We start from the raw sequence: 19,259 nt of genomic DNA, 5'->3' as shown, positions 1-19,259 counted from the left end.
TTTGAGACCAGCCTGAGCAACATAGTGAGACCTCATCTCTACAAAAAATTAAATTAAAAAAAATTAGCCGGGCATGGGGGCACGTACATGTAGTCCCAGCTACTCAGGAGGTTGAGGCAGAAGGATTGTTGAAGCCAGGGAGATTGAGGCTGCAGTGAGCTATGATTGCACTGCACTGCAGTTTGGGTGACACAACAAGATCTTGGGTAAGAAAAGAGGAGAGGAGAGGAGAGGAGAGGGGAGAGAGAAGAGAGGGGAGGGGAGGGGGAAAAGAAAGGAGGGAGGGAAGGAAGAAAGGAGGGAGGGAAGGAAGGAAGGAAGGAGGGAAGGAGGGAAGGAAGGAAGGAAGGAAGGAAGGAAGGAAGGAAGGAGGGAAGGAAGGAAGGAAGAAGGGAAGGAGGGAAGGAGGGAGGGAGGGAAGGAGGGAGGGAGGGAGGGAGGGAAGGAGGGAGGGAGGGAGGGAGGGAGGGAAGGAACGAGGGAGGAAACGGAACGGAAGGGAGGGAGGGAATGGAACAGAAGGGAGGAAGGGAGGGAAGGCTGTGAGCAAATGCCCAGTGGATTAAGTTCCCAAATAATATTGCAGGGGAGGAAAAACTTTCCTGTGGCCTCTTCAGTTCAGTGACTGGAGCCTGTGAATTAAACTGGCAAAAGACGAAGGCATACAAACGTATTTGATGTTAATATTTTGATTATTTTTATGTGCTCAAAAGCGTTCATACTAAGTAAAGACTCAAAGAAGTGGTTAAAGTCGGGGGACTTAGATACCATCTTAAAAAGGGCAACAAAACATAGAGAAGTGATAAGACAAAGGAGAGGGGAGTGGAGCTTCCAGGGTGGCAAATTCTGGGAAGGTAAAATATGGGGGAAACTCATGGGAAGATAAGGTTAATTCACGCAGCCGCATCTCGGTGCACCTCCTCTCCGGAGATAAAGGCTGTTTTCCCTTCCTGGTACAAGAGTGGGGGAAACTTTCACAAAGGGAAACTTGTTCCCTGCTTTTAGGTAGAAAAGGGGAGGACAGAGAGTATTTTCTGCACCTGCTATTTCACAGTTGCCTTCAGTTTAAAATAATGCTTTCACAAAGTGGCATATTTTGGGGTGCCGATTCTGAGCCTCTTAAATTTATGGCTTGTTTTTGTTTTTGTTTTTGTTTTGAGACAGAGTCTCTCTCTCATCATCCAGCCTGGAGTGCAATACTGTGATCTCGGCCCACTGCAACCTCCACCTCCTGGGTTCAAGCGATTCTCCTGCCTCAGCCTCCTGAGTAGCTTGGACTATAGGTGCGTGTCACCACACCTGGCTAAATTTTGTATTTTTAGTAGAAACGGGGTTTCGCCATGTTGGCCAGGCAGGTCTGGAACTTCTGACCTCAGGTGATCCACCTGCCTTGGCCTCTTGAAGTGCTAGGACTACAGGCGTGAGCCACTGCGTTCAGCCTATGGCTGTTCTTTAATGTGATTCAATAAATAACTCAGATCCAGTTTCCTCTTATTCTTTGCTTTCTTTTATTACATTTTCCTCATGTTCAGGCCATTTATTCTTGAGGTTTTCCCTTTAACTCTATCGCTGTGAAATTGGAACTTTAATTGGTAGCATAAAATAATTTTCTAAGAAGATTGCTGTTGATTGCTGTTAATTGCTGTTAATTAATAAAAAGCATTGCTGATTTAGGTGCTGGGATTTTTGCCTTTTTGTTGTTGTTGTTGTTGTTTGGAGATTAAGTCTTGCTCTGTCGCCCAGGCTGGAGTGCAGTGGCACAATCTCAGCTCACTGCAACCTCTGCCTCCCAGGTTCAAGGGATTCTCCTGCCTCAGCCTCCTGAGCAGCTGGGATTACAGGCTCAGGCCACCACACCCGGCTGTTTGTATTTTTAGTAGAGACAGGGTTTCACTGTGTTAGCCAGGTGGTCTCCATCTCCTGACCTCGTGATCCGCCTGCCTCAGCCTCCCAAAGTGCTGGGATTACAGGCGAAAGCCACTGTGCCCGGCCTGTTTTTAAATTAAGAAGATTCAGGCAAATTGTGTTTGTGTTCCAACAGTAAACAAGCTGATGCGAAAGAAATGACTATTACCAAAATGGATAATAATTGGTTACATTTTTCCTCATCCTCAACTGCTCCGGCCAATGCCATCTGATTTTAATGATACCGTTCGTTGCTCCTAGAAACCGACGAAGAAATCAGAATTTACAAAGACCATGAAAACAAATCATACTCACAAGTGAGGCAATATATGACCATGAAATCTGCGGGGAGAGTGTGCATCATTCAAAGCAGAGAGTGAAAAGAAAGGCTGTGCTGGGTTATTGTATATTTATCTGGTCGCTACATGAAAATCTTCACTGAGGAGAATACTAGAAGGCCAAATGTTAAATGGCCAAAGCCAGGGAGCAAATTACTGCCAGACTTAGAAAAAGGGTTTTCAGCCAGTGTTGCCCCTAATGGGGTCTCAGACCGCCTCCATCAGAATCACCATCAGCACTTATTAGAAGTGCCTGTTTCTGGACCTCAGCCCCGACCTAACCTGAAATCTCCAAAAATGAGGCCCCGGAACCTACATTTCAAACAAGTTATTTCTGGGCCTGGCATGGTGGCTCATGCCTGTAATCCCAGCACTTTGGGAGGCTGAGGCAGGAAGATTGCTTAACCCCGGGAGTTCGAGACCAGCCCAGGCAACATGGTGAAACCCCATCTCTACAAAAAAATCCCAAAATTAGCCATGTGTGTGTGCACCTGTAGTCCCAGCTACTCAGGAGGCTGAGGTGGGAGAGTCGTTTGAGCCCAGAAAGCCGCTGCACTCCAGCCTGGGTGACAGAAGGAGACTCTGTCTCAAAAACAAACAAACAAACAAACCAACAAACTGAGTTCCTTGTGATTCTTTCACCACGTGGAGAACCATGGACGTAGTCTCTGAGCCCCTACTAGTTACTGAAAGAAGTATAGTCAACTTGTAGTCCAATAATTTTTATCTTTGTTAGTGACTAATTGTTGACAAATATTTTCCTTCAAAATTTGCATTCTTGAAATAATCAGGCATGTAAAAATCCTTCTAAAATATTCAATTTAAAATTTGTATTAATGAAATGCTTTCCACCATATTATATGACAGATTTGCAGATATGAATCTGATACCAAATTCAGCTGAAAAAATCTTCCTTATAAAATGCTAAGACATTCAAACCATTTTATACTCTGTCAGGAAAACATTTGAGATGCAGACAACATGATGTGATTTGCTTCACAATGAGCTGATAGTTTGTTAAGCTGGGTGATGATTATATGGGGGTTTGATGTATTATATATGTATATTTGATATACTCCATAATTTAAAAGTTAAAAAAAAAAAGCTGTCCACCCAAATGCTTTGTAAAGGGTCTCTCATTAAGGTATGTAATGTACCTGGTATTTGTTATTACTCCCTTTGTTTTGCTAGTTAGTAGGTATTCTGGATAGAAAATTAAGCACATACTAACTGAACATTGATTGTAATTGTAAAGCTCAGTTAAGCCAAATGGCATTTAAAAGCCCCAGGGAATGTTTACAATTGATAAGATGATTGTTATTATTATTATTTTGAAACAGGGTCTTACTCCATCGCCCAGGCCAGCGTGCAGTGGTGTCATCATGGTTCACTGTAGCCTCCATCTCTTGGGCTCAGGCAATACTCCCTCCTCAGTCTCCCTAGTAGTTGGGACCACAGGTACGTGCCACTGTGCCCAACTAATTTATTTATTTATTTATTTTATGTATGCTTTATTTTCTATTTATTGCTTTTGGTACACCCTTGTAGAACACTGGCTAATTAAAAACAGCTTTTTTTTGTAGAGATAGAGTCCCACAGTGTTGCCCAGGCTGGTCTCAAACTTCTGGGCTCATGCAAGCCTCCCGTGTCAGTCTCCCAAAGTGAGATTACAGGTGTGAGCCACTGCACCTGGCCAAGATTTTTTTTTTTATTTTTTATTTTTTGAGATAGAGTCTCCTCTATTGCCTAGGCTGGAGTGCAGTGGCGTGATCTCAGCTCACTGCAACCTCCACCTCTCGGGTTCAAGTGATTCTCCTGCCTCAGCCTCCCAAATAGCTGGGATTAAAGGCATACGCCACCATGCCCAGCTAATTTTTGCATTTTTAGTAGAGACAGAGTTTCACCATGTTGGCCAGCCTGGTCTCGAACTCCTGACCTCAAACGATCCGCCCACCTCAGCCTCCCAAAGTGCTGGGATTACAGGCGTGAGCCACCGTACCCTGCCCCAAGATTATTCTTATTCTTGTCATTATTATTATTTTTGAGACGGAGTCTTGCACTGTCACCCAGGCTGGAGTGCAGTGGCGTGATTTTGGCTCACAGCAACGTCTGCCTTCCGGGTTCAATCAATTCTCCTGCCTTAGCCTCCCAAGTTGCTGGATTATAGGTGCATACTAAGAAAGTCTTACAGTGTCCATCAACAGAGGAGTGGATAAACAAAGTGTGGTATGTACATAAAAAGGAATATTAATCAGTCTTAAAGAGGAAGGCACTTTGGGAGGCTGAGGCGGGCGGATCACCTGAGGTCAGGTATTCAAGACCAGCCTGGCCAACATGGTGAAACCCCACGTCTACTAAAAATACAAAAATTAGGTGGGCGTGGTGGCGGGCACCTATAATCCCAGCTACTCGGGAGGCTCAGGCAGGAGAATCGCTTAAACCCTGGAGGCAGAGGTTGCAGTGAGCCAAGATCGTGCCACTGCACTCCAGCCTGGGCGACAGAGCCAGAATCTGTCTCAAAAAAAAAAAAAAAAAAAAAAAAAAAGAGGAAGGAAAGTCTGCTACATGCTATAACATGGATAAACCTTGAAGATATTATGCTAAGGAAAATAAGCCAGCCACAAAAGGACACCTATTGTATGATTCCAGTTATTTGAGGGACATGAAGTAGCCAAATTCATAGAGTGCAGAATGATGGTCACCAGGGCGGATAGGGAAGGATGCAATTGGAAGTTATTGTTTAATGGGCCGAGAGCCTTAGCTTGGGAAGATAAAAAGTTCTGGAGATGGATGGTGGTGATGGTTGCACAACAATTTGAATGTACATAACACGGCTGAGTTATATACTTAAAATGGTAACTTTTGTTATGTATGTTTTACCACAATTTAAACAAAAAATATTGAGCACCTGTTATGTGCTAGTCACTGTTGAAAAAGACAGTGAGGTGCCTGAGCTCATGGAGCTTCCATTCTGCTGAAGGAAATAGACAGTAAGTGAGATAATTATGAAGGAAATAAAGAGGGTGATTTCGTGACATAGTAACTAGAGAGGGGAATATTTACTCTAGGTAGTGGTGTTGGAGATGAGATTTAAGGGATGGGAATGAGCCTCTAAAGGCATTCCAGATAGAGGATGCAGCAAGTATGAAAGTCCTGAGGAAGGCAAAGACTGAGGATGAGAAAAGAGGCCAGGAGGTTCAAGAAGCAGACACACGGCCTGGAATCTTTTGTTGTGCAAAGAAGAGAAGATGGTGGGGCAGATCAAGGGGTTGACAAACTTTTTCTGTAAAGGACCAGATGATAAATAATTTAGGCTTTTCAGGCCAAGAGAAAAAAAAAAAAAAGAAGGAAAAATGAAATTTACATAATGACACTGGTAGGAAAAAAGTCTGACATAGTGTCTATAATTTTGAGAAAGGAGTGACCAGTAGTGACAATTTTTTGTTCCACTTAGGAAATGATCAGAGCCTCACCTGAACTATTATCCATCCCAAAGTGGGATTCTTAAAAGGAGGAGGGCCTAGAAGTGAGAAAGAAGTGAAAAATATATTTGTTGAAAGGCCAACATGGGTGTTTGGAAGAGAGGTAATGCTAATGAGGTATTCGTAAAATTGGAGGTAGGCAACTTTGCTTTTGATACCCGTCATCACCATTCCATTGCCCCCGTAAATGTAAATTCCTCAGGTGTTTGGCACATACGATATCCAATACGTATTTGTGGAATAAGGTAACTTTTTCCTTCTTTTTGTTTATTCCCTGAGAAATAAGTGCCCTGGTGCTGCCCCCTGGTGGCTAAAGGATCCCTTCACTGGGAGCCTAAACCCTCCTTGGTAATGCTGTGGGCTGGGAACCACGGCTCTGTGTGACTGCAGTTCCCCTTCCTCACAAAGGATATTAAGGATGTTAAAGGGTATTAGTGGTATAGATAAGAGAAATACGTTTTTCTTTCTTTTAAATGTCATATTTGATTTTTAAAAACTTTATCCAAGTGGGTCTGAAAGTCTTAATAAAAATGCCTACGAATAAAAGGGTTACATGGACATGTGCGAGAATAGTTCCTCCTCCTTCCATTTAAAACAAACAATTCCTTTTTAGCCAAACTTCCTTTTTACAAAACCACTATATTTAGCTTTCCCTTCTTGAGATGAATCTTTCTTTTCCATAAAATTTTAAAACAAAATAAGTAACTGGCGGCCGGGCGCGGTGGCTCAAGCCTGTAATCCCAGCACTTTGGGAGGCCGAGACCGGCGGATCACGAGGTCAGGAGATCGAGACCATCCTGGCTAACACGGTGAAACCCCGTCGCTACTAACAATACAAAAAACTAGCCGGGCGTGGTGGCGGCGCCTGTAGTCCCAGCTACTCGGGAGGCTGAGCCAGGAGAATGGCGGGAACCCGGAAGGCGGAGCTTGCAGTGAGCTGAGATCCGGCCACTGCACTCCAGCCTGGGCGACAGAGCGAGACTCCGTCTCAAAAAAAATAAAAAAATAAAAAAAATAAGTAACTGGCTTAAGCCAAAATTGGGATTTAATATTTTATTTTATTTTGAGACGGAGTTTCGCTCTTGTTTCTCAGGCTGGAGTGCAGTGGCGCGATATCGGCTCACCGCAACCTCCGCCTCCTGGGTTCAAGCAATTCTCCTGCCTCAGCCTCCGGAGTAGCTGGGATTACAGGCACCTGCCACCATGCCGAGCTAATTTTGTATTTTTAGCACAGACAGGGTTTCACCATGTTGGTCAGGCTAGTTTAGAACTCCCAACCTCGTGATCCGCCCACCTCGGCCTCCCAAAGTGCTGGGATTGCAGGCGTGAGCCACTGCGCCCGGCCGGGATTTAATTTTTTAAGGGTGGTCTCAGTAGATGGAATTAAATTAAGGTTGTAAATAGACTTAAATTACTGTTATTGGCAATGTTGAATAGTAAGGTTACTAAAACCATAAATCAAAGCAATATTAATAAAAATCAATTCTAAAACACAATTTTATATTACTTTGAAAAACATTTTCTTTTCTTTTCTTTCTTTCTTTTCTTTTTTTTTTTGAGACAGAGTCTCGCTCTGTCACCCAGGCTAGAGTGCAGTGATGCAATCTTGGCTCACTGCAAGCTCTGCCTCCCAGGTTCACAAGATTCTCCCGCCTCAGCCTCCCGAGTAGATGGGGCTACAGGCGCCCACCACCATGCCTAGCTAATTTTTTTTTTTTGTAGTTTTAGTAAAGACGGGGTTTCACCATGTTAGCCAGAATAGTCTCGATCCCCTGACCTCATGATCCGCCCGCCTCAGCTTCCCAAAGTGCTGGGATTACAGGCGTGAGCCACTGCACCCGGCTGAAACATATTTTCTATTGAGTGACATTATCAGACCCACATATAAGCCCAGCCATTACAAAATGATTGTTTCTTGATCTTTTTTATAGGCCTGTTTAGGCATAAAATATTACTTTTGAGATTAACAATAAAGAATAAAATTTACCTCTTAAGTGGATACCTGTGTTTAGTTTTGGTAGCACAGATACTGGATCCTGGGATGAATTTGGGATAAACACCGACAGATTTCATTTTCAATTGAAATGAGAATGTCTGTATGTGTTCTTCATGCTTGTTATACTGGAAAAAGTTTGCTAATATAAGCAAGAAATTGAACATTGCAACAAAATTTTCATTTTATGCATATGAATAGCAGGATACTCTTCTTTCACAGAAACCCGAACTTGCCTAGAGAGAGATCAGTGAATCTCATCTTGAATGTACTATCAGATTGCGGTTTACAAAGTTCTTTCTCTTCTCTCAAAGTCAAGTTCTCAAGCTGAGTAAGTTTAAAGAAAAGGCCCCTCGGCCGGTCATTGGTGTTGAAAGGGAGAGAAAACGCCCTTTCATTTTGTCCTGAAGTTCTTCCAGGAGGTTTTCAGTAAGATGTGAGACTTACTGATGTCTTTCCTTACTCACAGGGCCAAACGATATTGGAAGCATTCTAAGATTTTTTCAGCATGATTTTTTCAAAAATTCAGTTTCCTTTTAAATCCAAGAATCTCATTACTTGGAGTCAAAACATTTTCTCCTGGGGCCTGGAAGATACTTGTTCAACTAGTTTATGTGATGAAGTATTTGCTAAGTAGGCTAGTTTCTGCTGACATTCTTTATCTTCAAAGCACTCAGAAAAATCTGGCTTTTCATTTTCTTGAAAGTCCTCCTGCAAGTCACCTTTCAGCTCAAACACTGAAGAACTCTGAGAACTCTTCCTTTGTTAAGCCACCTGATTTCTCTGTACTTGGAGATTCATGTACCTTTGTCCGGGCTTTCATAGTTTTTAAAGCATACTCAAGTGAACTGGGCTTTTTAAAATGTAGTTTATCATGTTTGAAAATCACTCAGAACTTTCATCACTTCACCTCCAAGAGTTTTTTACTTCAATACCTTTCTATAAAGAAAGTAGTGTGTTGTGACTTTGTCAGAATTTTCTTTCTTTACAAGAGGTGAAAATTCTTTTTTTTTTTTTTTTTTGAGATGGAGTCTTGCTCTGTCGCCCAGGCTGGTGTGCAGTGGTGCAATCTTGTCTCACTGCAACCTCTGCCTCCCGGGTTCAAGTGATTCTCCTACCTCAGTCTCCAGAGTAGCTGAGATTACAGGCGCCCGCCGCCACGTCCAGCTAATTTTTGTATTTTTAGTAAAGACAGGATTTCACCATGTTGTTCAGGCTGGTTTCAAACTCCTGACTTCAGGTGATCCGCCTGCCTTGGCCTCCCTAAGTGCTAGGATTATAGATGTGAGCCACCGCACCTGGCCAAGAGGTGAAAATTCTTATGGAACCATCCATGTGTGAGACCCTATGGTCCAGATTGTGAGCACGGTTCTTGGAAGACAGAGCTTTTGCTTTCAGGTAGGAAGACAGAACATTAAATGTATCTTGGCCTTGAGGCAAATTTTTATAGCAAGAATGTTTCTTGAGATTCACCATTACTTACAAATCTTCCCAGTGCTACCCAGTGATATTTATTGGTAATGTCTGTTGACTCATCAACCTGAATAAAGAAGCTATTGTTTTCCATTTCATTGCACAAAATTCTTCAGCATCACAGGAAAGGAATATAAACTTTTTCCTCTACTCCTTTAGGTTCACTGTCTGGGGCCCTGAAGATTAGACTGATGAAAGACAGATTAACAGGAGAAAAGACAGACAAATTTTATTTGATCTTAGTCTTTATATATAAGGGCATTCCTGGAAAAGAAGTGAAGAGCCAAAGAAGCAGACAGATCTGAGAACTTATATACCATCTTCAACAAAGAGCAATAAATTGTGGAAAAGTGATAAGACAAATGACATTTTTTAAAGAGAGATGGGGTCTTGCTGTGTTGCCCAGATTGGCCTGGAACTCCTGGGCTCAAGCAATCCTCCCACCTCAGACTTCCGAGTAGCTGTGACTATAGGTATAGCCACCACACCAGCTGGAAAAGGGTTTTAAGCTTCTAGGGGCTGCACTCTGTGGGACTGTAGATATATGGGGAAAGTAATGGAAGATACAGGTTAATTTAGTAAGGTCGGTTTGTGCAGGTCCATCTTGGTGCCAACTTTCTGTTTTCTTCATGGTCATAAAATGTCCCTGGGAGAGGAGATTTATGGCAGTTCTCATTTCTTAGGCGTTTCTGCTTCTAGTCAGATAAGAAAAGCCCCAGGAAGGTTCTCTCTGCATCTGCTAATTCTCAAATGCCTTCAGCTCAAAATAATTCATATGCCAAAGTGGCACATTTTGGGGTGGTATATTCCAATCCCCTTCCACGCCATGTGACATGTCATCACTATGTTGATGTATACTGTTGAAAGTGGAACCCTGTCAACTTCTCCATGCTGCATCTTATCTTGTCGTTTTGCTCACTATGATTTTACATGCTGGCCTAATGAGATTCTTACCAATGGTGTGACTTTTCCTTTTTTGAGCAATTAGTCCAGCTAGTAAATAAATTGCTGTGAGTCTTTCCACTGAATGTGATTATCTTTTCTTTTCATTCTTTCTTTCTCTCTTTCTTTTTTTTTGTCTTGCAAAGCTTTCCCTGTTTGGAATTTCCAATAGCCATTTCAAAAAAAATCAGCACTTTTACTATCAAATGGCTGTGATTTGTAGGGAAGTTCTTTTCCAGTTTTTCGGAGCCACTGCTGTATTTGTAAGATGACACACAACATATAACAGACTAGGCCAACTTGAATTAGCAGACACCTAAAACTCATCGACAAATAACTTTGATAGTTACTTTTTGGTGCATCCTTAATCATATTAATGCGGAATCATGAAATGACTCAGAAGGTTGTAATTAGCTTTAATCAGAATTATTCATAGGTATAAGCCTATGAACACTGCTCTTCCATTTGGTATATTTTCCTTAAAAACTGCTACATTGAACCATCAGACTTTAAAAAACACTAACAAATATGAACAGAAGGCATAATAAATACTAGACAAGAGAATTGCAAGCAAAAGTTAAAAAGTAACAACACAGTTCACTTCTACCCTGCACAATCCATGTGTTGCAATGTTTACAGCAGCGAAACAACAGGAACGGGCAGCTGAGTCACAGGGCATTAAAATTCTTCTTTTAGAATGAAACTTTCACTCCAGTTTCCCAACTGGAAGACCTTATTTACTGCTGTCAGTCATGGCATCCGAAAGGAGACTGGGGGACTGAGGTGATTCAGGATGGAGAGGGTGACGTCTCAGTCTACTGTGGCACATGCATTCTGGAGCTACTCTGTCCCATAGAGACTTCAAACATTTGTTGTCCGCCCACCACACTGGAACAAGGTTTGGTGATGTGCAAAAGCAGGTCATCCCTGTCCACAGACACTTAACGCTTAGTGCACTTGTATATTTTAAACCTGATCCTTTAAAATGCTACAATTTTCTATCCACAAAGACAGGGATAGATGCTCTGTCAAAGGGTTTTGCCTTGCAAATTTTTTCTACATAAACAGATGTATTAGTCTGTTTTCACACTGCTGAAAAAGACATACCCATGACCGGGAAGAAAAAGAGGTTGAATTGGACTTACACTTCCACATGGCTAGGGAGGCCTCAGAATCATGGCAGGCGGCAAAAGGCACTTCTTACATGGTGGTGGCAAGAGAAGATGAAGAAGCAGCAAAAGCAGAAACCCTTGATAAACCCATCAGATCTCATGAGACTTATTCACTATCATGAGAATAGCATGGGAAATACTGGCCCCTATGATTCAATTACCTCCCCCTGGGTCCCTCTCACAACATGGGGGAATTCTGGGAGATATAATTCAAGTTGAGATTTAGGTGGGGACACAGCCAAACCATATCATTCTGCCCCGGGCCCTCCAAATTTCATGTCCTCACATTTCAAAACCGAACATGCCCTCCCAACAGCCCCCCAAAAGTCTTAACTAATTTCAGCATTAACCCAAAAGTCCACAGTCCAAAGTCTCATCTGAGACAAGGCAAGTCCTTTCCACTTATGAGCCTGTAAAATCAAAAGCAAGCTAGTTACTTTCTAGATACAATGGGAGTATGGGTATCGGGTAAATACAGTCATTCCAAATGGGAGAGATTGGTCAAAACAAAGGGGTTCCAGGTCCCATGCAAGTCCGAAATCCAGCAGGGCAGTCAAATTTTGAAGCTCCAAAATGATCTCCTATGACTCCAAGTCTTACATCCAGGTCACGCCAATGCAAGAGGTTCCCATGGTCTTGGACAGCTCCGTCCATGTGGCTTTGCAGGGTACAGCCTCCCTCCCGGCTGCTTTCATGGGCTGGTGTTGAGTGTCTGTGGCTTTTCCAGGTGCACAGTGCAAGCTGTCAGGGAGTCTACCATTCTGGGCTCTGGAGGACGGTGGCCCTCTTCTCACAGCTTTGCTAGGCAGTGCCCCAGTAGGAACTCTGTGTGGGGGCTCTGACCTCACATTTCCCTTCCACCCAGCCCTAGCAGAGGTTCTCCATGAGGGCCCCATCACTGCAGCAAACTTTTGCTTGGGCATCTGGGCATTTCCATATATCTTCTGAAATCTAGGAAGAGGTTGCCAAACCTCTATTCTTGACTTCTGTGCACTTGCAGGCTCAATACCACGTGGAAGCTGCCAAGGCTTGGGGCCTCCACCCTCTGAAGCCACAGCCCGAGCTGTATGTTGGCCCCTTTCAGCCACAGCTGGAGGGGCGGGGACACACAGCACCAAGTCCCTAGGCTTCACACAGCACAGGGACCCTGGCCCTGGCCCACAAAACCACTTTTTCCTCCAGGGTCTCTGGGCCTGTGATGGGAGGGCTGCCGTGAAGATCTCTGACCTGGCATGGAGACATTTTCCCCATGGTCTTAGGGATTAATATTAGGCTCCTTGCTACTTGTGCACATTTCTGAAGCTGCCTTAAATTTCTCCCAAGAAAATGTTTTTTTTTTCTATTGCATAATGAGGCTGCACATTTTCTGAACTTTTATGCTCTACTTCCCTTACAAAACTGAATACATTTAGCAGTACCCAAGTCACCTCTTGAATACTTTGCTGCTGGACATTTCTTCCAGATACCCTAAATCATCTTTCTGAAGTTCAAAGTTCCACAAATCTCCAGGGCAGGGGTAAAATGCTGTCAGTCTGTTTGCTAAAACATAACAAGAGTCACCGTCACCTTTTCTCCAGTTCCCAACAAGTTCCTCATCTCCATCTGAGACCACCTCAATCTCGACCTTATTGTCTATATCGCTATCAGCATTTTGGGAAAAGCTATTTAACAAGTCTCTAGGAAGTTCCAAACTTTCCCACATTTTCCTTTCTTCTTGTGAGCCCTCCAAACTGTTCCAACCGCTGCCTGTTACCCAGTTCCAAAGTCACTTCCACATTTCCAGGTATCTTTTCAGCAACACCCCACTCTAATGGTACCAATTTACTGTATTAGTCTGTTTTCATACTGCTGATAAAGACATAACCTGAGACTGGGAAGAAAAAGAGGTTTAATTGGACTTACAGTTCCATGTGGGCTGGGGAGGCCTCAGAATCGTGGGGGGAGGTGAAAGGTACTTCTTACATGGCGGCGCCAAGAGAAAATGAGGAAGAGGCAAAAGCAGAAACCCCTGATAAACCCATCATAGCTCATGAGACTTATTCACTATCACAATAATAGCAAGGGAAAGACTGGCCCGCATGATTCAGTTACCTCCCCCTGGGTCCCTCCCACAACATGTGGGAATTCTGGGAGATACAATTCACATTGAGATCTGGGTGGGGACACAACCAAAACATATCAGCAGATTAATTGGCATTTTCCTTTAATGGCTTCCGAATTTTGTGTCATAGTTAGAAAGCACCACCCCCCACTGCACCATACTTCAAGATTAATTTGCTCATGTTAGTACTTTCATAGTTTTACATTTTATATTTAAGTCTTTGAATTTATCTTGGTGTAAGTTGGAAAGCAGAGATGGATCTTAATTTCATTTCCAACTTGCTACTTAATTTAGTTATTGATTAAGCTATCTTTCTCCCATTAGTTCAAAATGCTGTTTTTATCATATTTTATATTCCCTAGAAAATTTGGGTTATTTCTGAACTTTCTATTTTGTCCCATTTATCTTTTACCTTGCTATGCTCCAGTACTATACAATTTTGACTTTTATGATTCCATGGGTTAAAATATGTTTTTATTTATAGGGTTAAAATATGTTTTAATATCAGGTGGGGATAATACCCCTTCATTATTCTTTTTTTTTTCTGAATTTTCCTGACTACTATACTTTTTTTCCTACAAACTTTTGAATCAGCTTATCTAGTATAAAAATCCTCTTGGTATTTTTCTTGGGATCATGTTAAAATATAGATAAACAAACATAACTGTTACACTTATGAAGTTAGTTTTTGTATCTAAGAGCTTTATGTGTTTTCCTGTTTGTTGAAAAATTCGTTCTTGTCCCTGAGTATTTAAAGGTTTTCTGTATGTAGGTTTTAAATGCTTTTTTATCACTAAATATTTTATTTTCTGTTGCTATTGTAAATAAGGTCTTCTCTATTATATCTTCTGGTTGGTTATTTTTATATTCTGAAGCACCAGATTTGTATTGGTATTTGGCATTAATTTCATACCCAGGTACTTGACTGAATTCACTTATTTATTTATTTAGATTTTTAAATTGATTAGGGATGGGAATTCTAGTATACAATTATATCTAAATAACAATGATTTTACCTTTTTTCCAATGTTTAAACATATATTTCTCTCATTCAATTTTTTTTTTTTTTTTTTTTTAAGACGGAGTTTCGCTCTTGTTGCCCAGCTGGAGTGCAATGGCACCGTCTCGGCTCACTGCAGCCTCTGCCTCCAAGATTCAAGCGATTCTCCTGCCTCAGCCTCCCAAATAGCTGGGATTACAGGCGCCCGCCACCATGCCTGGTTAAGTTTTGTATTTTAGTAGAGACAGGGTTTCACCATGTTGGCCAGGCTGGTTTTCTCTCATTTAATTCTATTGCTTTGTAGCAGGATGAGCCGCAGAAAACACCCCCAGACACCAGGTGAAAGACGAAAGAGGCTTTATTTGACTGAGAGCGTTGGCAGACTTGTGTCTCAAGAACTGAGCTCCCAGAAGAAAAAATTCGTGGTCCTTTTGAGAGATGAAGCCAGCTGGACTTCCTGGGTTGAGTGGGGACTTGGAGAACTTTTCTGTCTAACTAGGCGATTGCAAACTCATCAATCAGCACTTGTGCCTAGCTAAAGGATTGTAAATGCACCAATCAGCACTCTGTTAAAATGCACCAATCTGCACTCTGTGTCCAGCTAAAGGATTGTAAATGCACCAATCAGCACTCTGTAAAAACACACCAATCAGCACTTGTGCCTAGCTAAAGGATTGTAAATGCACCAATCAGCACTCTGTAAAAATGCACCAATCAGCACTCTGTATCTAGCTAAAGGATTGTAAATGCACCAATCAGCACTCTGTAAAAACACACCAATCAGCGCACTGTGTCTAGCTAAAGGATTGTAAATGCACCAATCAGCACTCTGTAAAAATGCACCAAGCAACATTCTGTGTCTAGCCAAAGAACTGTAAATGTACCAATAAGCACTCTATAAAAATGCACAAATCAGCACTCTGTGTCTAGCTAAGGGATTGTAAATGCACCAATCAGCTCTCTGTAAAAATGCACCAATCAGCACTCTGTAAAATGGACCAATCAGCAGCATGTGGGTGGGGACAAATAAGGGAATAAAAGTTGGCATCCCCAGCCAGCAGGAGCAACCCACTCGGGTCTCCTTCCACACTGTGGAAGCTTTGTGCTTTAGCTTTTCAAAATAAATCATCTTGCTGCTGCTGACTCTTCGGGTCTGCACCACCTTTAACAGCTGTAAAACTCACCGTGAAGGTCCACAGCTTCATTCTTGAAGTCAGCAAGACCAAGAACCCACCAGAGGGAACCAACTCAGGACACACTTTTAAGGGCTTACAACTCTAAGGGGGTCCATGTGAAAGAGCTGTGATAGATTGGGCAAGTGATCTATAGGTAACACATGTGGTTAGAGTAAGGGGTTAATCTTTAACCTCAGGCCTGGTCAGTGGTGCTGTTAGTCTTGCCACTGACTTCATTCCTGTTGTTTTTCAGCTTTTACTTCCTCTTTCTCTTCAGAGACAGGAGACAGTAAGAGAAATGGCCTCTCTCCTCAGCTTAAGATAGTATTTGCCAGGCACCGTGGCTGACACCTGTAATCCCAGCACTTTGGGAGGCTGAGGCAGGCGGATCATGAGGTCAGGAGTTCAAGACCAGCCCGACCAACATGGTGAAAACCCCGTCTCTACTAAAAATACAAAGATTAGGTGGACGTGGTGGCGTGTGCCTGTGATCTCAGCTACTCAGGAGGCTGAGGCAGAAGAATTGCTTGAACCTGGGAGGCGAAGGTTGCAGTGAGCCAAGATCGCGCCATTGCACTCCAGCCTGGGCGATAGAGTGAGACTCCATCCCCCCCGCAAAACAAAAGACGGTGCTTATCTTGTCCATAATTTAGCAGGAGTGTTTCAATATTACACCCATGCTGTTTCCATATTAAACAGATTCTTTGTGGTTGAGATAAATATACTTCATTATGCTAAGAACATATTTGTATACTCCTGCTAAGAACTTACATCAAGTATGAATATGGAATTTTTCTTTTTCTTAATATGGAATTTTTCAAATGTCTTTGATAGCTTTTTCAGACATGAGTACAGTTATGTGCCACATAATGATGTTTTGGTCAATGATGGATCACGTATACCATGGTGGTCCCATAAGATTATAATGGAGCTGAAAAATTCGTATCTCCTAATGACATCATAGCCATCATAATGCAATGCATTACTCACGTGTTTGTGAAGATGTTGGTGTAAAGAAACCTACGGAACTGCCAGTTGTCTAAAAGTATGACACATACAATCATGTACAGCACATAATGAAGGGCTTGATAATAAAGGGCTATGTTACTGGCTTATGTATTTACTATCCTATATTTTTCATTGTTATTTTAGAGTGTACTCCTGCTTCGCAGTGTCTCATGCCTGTAATTCTATCACTTGGGGAAGCCAAAGCAGGTGGATCACTTGAGGTCAGAAGTTTGAGACTGACCTGTCCAACATGGTGAAACCCCGTCTCTATTTAAAGTACAAACATTAGCCGGCTGTAGTGGCGTGTGCCTGTAGTTCCAGCTACTTGGGAGACTGCAGCAGGAAAATCGCTTGAACCCAGGAGGTGGAGGTTGCAGTGAGCTGAGATCACACCACTTACTCCAGCCTGGGCAACAGAGCAAGACTGCCTCTCAAAAAAAGGAAAGAAAACTGCAAAATAGCCTCAGGCAGGCCCTATAGGAGTGATTCCAGCAGAAGGCACGTTATTACAGGAGACGACAAACTGTGGGCGTGGAAGGCAGTGATACTGATCATCCTGGCCCTGTGTAGGCCTAGGCTCATGTGTATGTTTGTCTTAGTTTTTAGCAAAAAATATTTTTAAAGTAAAAATAATAATAAATTTTTAAAACATGAAAAGCTTATAGATATTTTTGCACAGCTATGCAATGTTTTTGTGTTTTAAGCTCTTATTACGAAAGAGTTTAAAAAATTAAACTTGAAAAGGTAAGTTACAGTAGCCTAAGGTTAATTTATTATTGAAGAAAGAAAAATGATTGCTTATAAAGTTAGCGTAGTCTACGTGTACAGTGTTTATAAAGTCTATACCCATGCACAGTAATGTCCTGGGCCCTCATACTCACTCCTCACTCACTCACTCACTCACCCACTCACTCACTCACTCACTCACCCACCCACTCACTCAGCCACCCAGAGCCACTTCCAGTCCTGCAAGCTCCCTCCATGGTGAGTGCCCTGCGCAGGCATTCATTCTTTATCTTTTGTACCATATTTTTACTGTACCTCTTCTATGTTTAGCTATGTTTGGATATACAAATACTTAGCATTGTATTACAGTTGCTCACAGTATTGAGCACACTCACATGTTGTACAGGTTTGCAGTCTAGGAGCAGTAGGCCATACCTATAGGCCATACCATAGATCCTAAGTGTGTAGAAAGCTCTACCATCTAGCTTTGCGTAAGTACATGCTATGATGTTTGCACAATGACAAAATTGCCGAATACATTTCTCAGAGCATATCTCCATCATTAAGTGATACTTATCTGTATATAATTTTTCTTCTTATACCTATTAATAACAATATATTTCTGTAGAAATATACTTGGTTCATTAACTAAACATTGGAAATGTTACCTCTTTTTGTATGCTCTGGAAAAATTAAAATAAGACATGGGAGTTGTCTTTTCTGTAAAGATTTTACAGAATTCCTCTATAACTGCTGGAATTTGAGGGGTCCCTTTTTTTTTTTTTTAACAACTTCCTATTTCTTTTATAGTAATTTATCTGTTTAAATTTTTTTCTCTTCTAAATCGTTTGTGGGCCCGGCACGGTGGCTCATGCCTGTAATCCCAGCACTTTGGGAGGCCGAGGCAGGCATATCACTTGAGGTCAGGAGTTCGAGACTAGCCTGGACAACATGGTGAAACCGTGTCTCTACTAAAAATACGAAAATTAGCCAGGCGTGGTGGCGCACACCTATAATACCAACTACTTGGGTGGCTGAACCAGGAGAATCACTTGAACCCAGAAGGCGGAGGTTGCAGTGAGCTAGATGGTGCCACTGCACTCCAGCCTGGGCAACAGAGGAAGACTTTGTCTCAAAAAAAAAAAAACCAGTCGATTATGGTAAATGATAATTTTCTAGAAAACAATTTTATTCATTTTTATATGAGATTTCCACTATATTTGTGATTATTTTCCTCATCAATAAATTTTTTTTTTGGAGACAGAGTCTCTCCCTGTCTCCCAGGTTGGAGCACAGTGGCTGATCTCAGCTCACTGCAACCTCCCCCTCCCGGGTTCAAGAGATTCTCCTGCCTCAGCCTCCCGAGTAGCTGGGACTACAGGCATGCGCCACCGTGCCTGGCTAATTTTTTTTTTTTTTTTTTTTTTTTTTTTTTTAGTAGAAATGGGGTTTCACCGTGTTAGACAGGCTGGTCTCAAAATCCTGACCTCAGGTCTCTCAAAGTGCTGGGATTACAGGCGTGAGCCACCACAGCCGGCCTCAATAAATACTTATTTGCATACTTGTTTTTCTCCTTCATTAGGTTAAGCAATGGCTTGTCCATTTTACTGTTTTATGTTTTGTTTTGTTTTGAGACAAGGTCTCACTCTGTCACCCAGGCTGGAGTACAGTGGAGCAATCACAGCTCACTGCAGCCTCAACTTCCCAGGCTCAAGTAATTCTCCTGCCTCAGCCTCCTGAGCAGCTGGGACTACAGGCATGTGCCACCATGCCCAGCTAATTTCTTAAAATATATTTTGTAGAGACAGGATCTCGCCATGTTGCCCATGCTGGTCTTGAATTCCTGGGCTCAGGCAATCCTCCTGCCTCAGCCTCCCAGAGTGCTGGGATTACAGGCATTAGGCACTGCACCTCGCCTATATTATTGCTTAAAAAAGATTTCAA

The sequence above is a fragment of the Macaca mulatta genome, chromosome 5 (assembly GCF_049350105.2).
Source record: "Macaca mulatta isolate MMU2019108-1 chromosome 5, T2T-MMU8v2.0, whole genome shotgun sequence".
NCBI lineage: Eukaryota > Metazoa > Chordata > Mammalia > Primates > Cercopithecidae > Macaca > Macaca mulatta.
Note: the sequence above shows the minus strand (reverse complement) of the source record.